The sequence below is a fragment of the Pygocentrus nattereri genome, chromosome 21 (assembly GCF_015220715.1).
Source record: "Pygocentrus nattereri isolate fPygNat1 chromosome 21, fPygNat1.pri, whole genome shotgun sequence".
Taxonomy (NCBI): Eukaryota; Metazoa; Chordata; class Actinopteri; order Characiformes; family Serrasalmidae; genus Pygocentrus; species Pygocentrus nattereri.
This window is the reverse complement of record NC_051231.1, coordinates 28,610,049-28,616,618: the sequence shown is the minus strand read 5'-3', so window position 1 is coordinate 28,616,618 and position 6,570 is coordinate 28,610,049.

The window sequence follows — 6,570 nt, the reverse complement described above, 5'->3', positions numbered from 1 at the left end:
TGCTGACACCAGGCTGCCTCAACAATGCATGCCTTCACCGAGGCTGACATGACACACTGTTAGAAGGAAGTGCAACTGACAGTGAGAGATCGGCTGCGCCCCTGTCTTCGGCAAAATAGGCCGGGGAGGAGGCGTCTTTCAACACTCCGCCGCTGGCCAATGCGTGCCGAGCACTGGAAAAAATGAAAGGAACTTGGCAGAAGCGGGTGAGATTCGCTCGCTTTATTAAACAAACAATGGGGAAATGTAAATGTTGGTGCACGCACACAATAAAGGATCGCGGCCTGTTTGTTTGGACACCTGTGGAGGGGTTTGTGCAGCAACGCCGCTTGAGTCACACCGCTGAGCTCGTTTCCCTTGGAGCGACTGGCCTTAGTCACCAATAACTCATTCTGGAGGACTGCTGGAATTCCTGGTGGGAAAACACAGTTGCACTGTGAAGGACAACCAATGACAGGCAGCATGTGGCAATACTGTGATTCAATCTGGACAAGAATTATATCGCTGCTGTCGGAGCAAAACCTTGTATCTCCAAAATGGTAACTTTACAGGAGAAGGCAAAAACCTATATTACTTATAATGTAAATCAACGGAACCAGACATGTTTCCAAATCATTTTTGGCCATTTAGTTTGGTCCATCCTTCATGAAATTTACACACAGTGTAAAGGCCAATGTGTATTTTCAAATGATGTCAAAAACTGAAAAATGGAGATACAGGGTATTTTGTTCCGACAGCAGGGAATTCTATATAGGTGGAACTCAAGTTAGCACCACAGTCCAGCACACCTGATTCAACTTCGAAATGGATTATATCATATAAAACTGAACTGAGAGAGAGTGGTATAGAGATAGAGAGAGAGTGGTATAGAGATAGAGAGAGATAGAGAGAGAGTGGTATAGAGACAGAGAGAGAGTGGTATAGAGATAGAGAGAGATAGAGAGAGAGTGGTATAGAGATAGAGAGAGAGTGGTATAGAGATAGAGAGAGATAGAGAGAGAGTGGTATAGAGATAGAGAGAGAGTGGTATAGAGATAGAGAGAGAGTGGTATAGAGATAGAGAGAGATAGAGAGAGAGTGGTACAGAGATAGAGAGAGAGTGGTATAGAGATAGAGAGAGAGAGTGGTATAGAGACAGAGAGAGAGTGGTATAGAGGTAGAGAGAGAGTGGTATAGAGATAGAGAGAGATAGAGAGAGAGTGGTACAGAGATAGAGAGAGAGTGGTATAGAGATAGAGAGAGTGGTATAGAGACAGAGAGAGAGTGGTATAGAGATAGAGAGAGAGAGTGGTATAGAGACAGAGAGAGAGTGGTATAGAGATAGAGAGAGATAGAGAGAGAGTGGTATAGAGATAGAGAGAGAGTGGTATAGAGACAGAGAGAGAGTGGTATAGAGATAGAGAGAGAGTGGTATAGAGATAGAGAGAGATAGAGAGAGAGTGGTATAGAGATAGAGAGAGATAGAGAGAGAGTGGTATAGAGATAGAGAGAGATAGAGAGAGAGTGGTATAGAGATAGAGATAGAGAGAGAGTGGTATAGAGATAGAGAGAGAGTGGTATAGAGATAGAGAGAGATAGAGAGAGAGTGGTATAGAGACAGAGAGAGATAGAGAGAGAGTGGTATAGAGACAGAGAGAGAGTGGTATAGAGATAGAGAGAGATAGAGAGAGAGAGTGGTATAGAGATAGAGAGAGAGTGGTATAGAGATAGAGAGAGATAGAGAGAGAGTGGTATAGAGATAGAGAGCGAGTGGTATAGAGACAGAGAGAGAGTGGTATAGAGATAGAAGGAGATAGAGAGAGAGAGTGGTATAGAGATAGAGAGAGAGTGGTATAGAGATAGAGAGAGAGTGGTATAGAGATAGAGAGAGATAGAGAGAGAGTGGTATAGAGACAGAGAGAGTGGTATAGAGATAGAGAGAGATAGAGAGAGAGTGGTATAGAGATAGAGAGAGAGTGGTATAGAGATAGAGAGAGATAGAGAGAGAGTGGTATAGAGACAGAGAGAGAGTGGTATAGAGACAGAGAGAGATAGAGAGAGAGTGGTATAGAGATAGAGAGAGATAGAGAGAGAGTGGTATAGAGACAGAGAGAGAGTGGTATAGAGATAGAGAGAGATAGAGAGAGAGTGGTATAGAGATAGAGAGAGATAGAGAGAGAGTGGTATAGAGACAGAGAGAGAGTGGTATAGAAATAGAGAGAGAGAGTGGTATAGAGACAGAGAGAGAGTGGTATAGAGATAGAGAGAGCTAGAGAGAGAGTGGTATAGAGACAGAGAGAGAGTGGTATAGAGATAGAGAGAGATAGAGAGAGAGTGGTATAGAGATAGAGAGAGAGTGGTATAGAGATAGAAGGAGATAGAGAGAGAGTGGTATAGAGATAGAGAGAGATAGAGAGAGAGTGGTATAGAGACAGAGAGAGAGTGGTATAGAGATAGAAGGAGATAGAGAGAGAGTGGTATAGAGATAGAGAGAGATAGAGAGAGAGTGGTATAGAGACAGAGAGAGAGTGGTATAGAGATAGAGAGAGAGTGGTATAGAGACAGAGAGAGAGTGGTATAGAGATAGAGAGAGCTAGAGAGAGAGTGGTATAGAGACAGAGAGAGAGTGGTATAGAGATAGAGAGAGATAGAGAGAGAGTGGTATAGAGATAGAGAGAGAGTGGTATAGAGATAGAGAGAGATAGAGAGAGAGTGGTATAGAGATAGAGAGAGATAGAGAGAGAGTGGTATAGAGATAGAGAGAGAGTGGTATAGAGATAGAGAGAGATAGAGAGAGAGTGGTATAGAGATAGAGAGAGATAGAGAGAGAGTGGTATAGAGATAGAGAGAGAGTGGTATAGAGATAGAGAGAGATAGAGAGAGAGTGGTATAGAGATAGAGAGAGAGTGGTATAGAGATAGAGAGAGATAGAGAGAGAGTGGTATAGAGATAGAGAGAGTGGTATAGAGATAGAGAGAGATAGAGAGAGAGTGGTATAGAGATAGAGAGAGAGTGGTATAGAGATAGAGAGAGATAGAGAGAGAGTGGTATAGAGATAGAGAGAGAGTGGTAAAGAGATAGAGAGAGATAGAGAGAGAGTGGTATAGAGATAGAGAGAGTGGTATAGAGATAGAGAGAGATAGAGAGAGAGTGGTATAGAGACAGAGAGAGAGTGGTATAGAGATAGAGAGAGATAGAGAGAGAGTGGTATAGAGATAGAGAGAGAGTGGTATAGAGATAGAGAGAGATAGAGAGAGAGTGGTATAGAGATAGAGAGAGAGTGGTATAGAGATAGAGAGAGTGGTATAGAGATAGAGAGAGATAGAGAGAGAGTGGTATAGAGATAGAGAGAGTGGTATAGAGATAGAGAGAGATAGAGAGAGAGTGGTATAGAGATAGAGAGAGTGGTATAGAGATAGAGAGAGATAGAGAGAGAGTGGTATAGAGATAGAGAGAGAGTGGTATAGAGATAGAGAGAGATAGAGAGAGAGTGGTATAGAGATAGAGAGAGAGTGGTATAGAGATAGAGAGAGATAGAGAGAGAGTGGTATAGAGATAGAGAGAGTGGTATAGAGATAGAGAGAGATAGAGAGAGAGTGGTATAGAGACAGAGAGAGAGAGTGGTATAGAGATAGAGAGAGATAGAGAGAGAGTGGTATAGAGATAGAGAGAGTGGTATAGAGATAGAGAGAGATAGAGAGAGAGAGTGGTATAGAGATAGAGAGAGAGTGGTATAGAGATAGAGAGAGTGGTATAGAGATAGAGAGAGATAGAGAGAGAGTGGTATAGAGACAGAGAGAGAGTGGTATAGAGATAGAGAGAGATAGAGAGAGAGTGGTATAGAGATAGAGAGAGTGGTATAGAGATAGAGAGAGATAGAGAGAGAGTGGTATAGAGATAGAGAGAGTGGTATAGAGATAGAGAGAGATAGAGAGAGAGTGGTATAGAGATAGAGAGAGTGGTATAGAGATAGAGAGAGATAGAGAGAGAGTGGTATAGAGATAGAGAGAGATAGAGAGAGAGTGGTATAGAGATAGAGAGAGTGGTATAGAGATAGAGAGAGAGTGGTATAGAGATAGAGAGAGTGGTATAGAGATAGAGAGAGATAGAGAGAGAGTGGTATAGAGATAGAGAGAGAGTGGTATAGAGATAGAGAGAGATAGAGAGAGAGTGGTATAGAGATAGAGAGAGTGGTATAGAGATAGAGAGAGATAGAGAGAGAGTGGTATAGAGACAGAGAGAGAGATAGAGAGAGAGTGGTATAGAGATAGAGAGAGATAGAGAGAGAGTGGTATAGAGATAGAGAGAGATAGAGAGAGAGTGGTATAGAGATAGAGAGAGAGTGGTATAGAGATAGAGAGAGATAGAGAGAGAGTGGTATAGAGATAGAGAGAGAGTGGTATAGAGACAGAGAGAGAGTGGTATAGAGATAGAGAGAGAGTGGTATAGAGATAGAGAGAGAGTGGTATAGAGATAGAGAGAGAGAAAGTGATAGGGAGAGGGATAGAGAGTGGTAGAGAGTGTCGGAGAGAGAGAGAGAGAGAGAGAGAGAAAGAGAGTGGTAGAGTGATAAAGTGGTAGAAAGAGGGAAAGAGCTGCAAAAACAGCTCAGTGATGTCACAACCTGTTATATGTAACCACCCATTCAGTCTACAGTAGTTTAGCCCCACCCATTCACACTGAAGTAATGTGGAGTGTTGTTCCTGCTGACCGTCTGTAGTAAAGTTAGTAAGTCGAAGATGCAGGAAAATGCAAAAACGTTGTGCTGTTCCTGGCTGTCAGGAAGCAGAAGGATCATTGCTGCCTTCCGAAACATCCACACACCTGAAAGGAATGACTCAAGTTTATTTTTTCCCACTATTATTTTGCCCATAATTTGTTTATCCCTGTCTGTTTTCGAACAAGGCAATACACAACAAGTCGAAGGCGTGGGCCTTGGCGTTCTGATCCTCGGTTGCTGAAACTGGCTTTTGGAACTTGGAACGTTACCTCACTGGCGGGGAAGGAGCCCGAGTTGGTGCGCGAGGTTGAGAGATACCGACTAGATATAGTCGGGCTCACCTCAACACACAGCTTGGGCTCTGGGTCCAATCTCCTTGAGAGGGGCTGGACTTTTTTCTTTTCTGGAGTTGCCCATGGTGAGAGGCGGCGGGCAGGTGTGGGCTTTCTCATAGCCCCTCGACTCGGCGCCTGTATGTTGGGGTTTTCCCCGGTGGACGAGAGGGTAGCTTCCCTACGCCTTCGGGTTGGGGAACGGGTCCTGACTGTTGTCTGTGCTTATGCACCGAACAGCAGTTCAGAATACCCAGCCTTCATAGAGTCCTTGGAAGGGGTGCTTGAAAGTGCTCCTCCTGGAGACTCGATTGTCCTACTGGGGGACTTCAACGCTCACGTGGGCAATGACAGTAAGACCTGGAGGGGTGTGATTGGGAGGAATGGCCTCTCTGATCTGAACCCGAGTGGTGTTCAGTTTTTGGACTTCTGTGCAAACCACAGTTTGTCCATAACGAACACCATGTTTGAACACAAGGATGTCCATAAGTGCACATGGCACCAGGACACCCTAGGCCGCAGTTCAATGATTGACTTTGTAGTCGTGTCAGCGGACTTGCGGCCATGTGTACTGGACACTCGGGTAAAGAGAGGAGCTGAGCTGTCAACTGATCACCACCTGGTGGTGAGTTGGATCAGGTGGTGGGGGAAGATGCCAGTCAGACCAGGCAAACCCAAACGTATAGTGAGGGTTTGTTGGAACGTCTGGCAGAAGAACCTGTCAGATTGATCTTCAACTCACACCTCCGTCAGAACTTTGACCAGATATCGGGGGAGGTGGGGGACATTGACTCAGAATGGGCCATGTTCCGCTCCTCCATTGTTGAAGCGGCTGACTGTAGCTGTGGTCGCAAGGTAGTTGGTGCCTGTCGGGGCGGTAATCCTCGAACCCGGTGGTGGACACCCCAGGTGAGAGATGCCGTCAAGCTGAAGAAGGAGTCCTACCGGACATGGTTGGCCTGTAGGACACCAGAGGCAGCTGGCAGGTATCGACAGGCCAAGCGATCTGCGGCTTCAGTCGTTGCCAAGGCAAAAACCCGGGTGTGGGAAGAGTTCGGTGAGGCCTTGGAAAGTGACTTTAAGTCAGCTCCGAAAAGATTCTGGCAAACCGTCAGGCGACTCAGAAGGGGAAAGCAGTGTGCCACTAGCACTGTATATAGTGGAGATGGTGTGCTGCTGACTTCGACTGAAGACGTCATTGGGCGGTGGAAGGAATACTTTGAGGACCTTCTCAATCCCACCGACACGTTCTCCAGTGAGGAGGCAGAGTCTGGGGACACGGGAATAGGCTTGTCCATTACTGAGGCCGAAGTCGCTAAGGTAGTTAAAAAGCTCCTTGGCGGCAGGGCTGCAGGGGTGGATGAGATCCGTCCCGAGTTCCTCAAGGCTCTGGATGTTGTGGGGCTGTCTTGGCTGACACGCCTTTTCAACATTGCGTGGACATCGGGGGTGGTGCCACTTGATTGGCAGACTGGGGTGGTGGTGCCTCAGCCTCCCTGGTAAGGTCTATACAAGGGTACTGGAGAAGAGAGTCCGGCT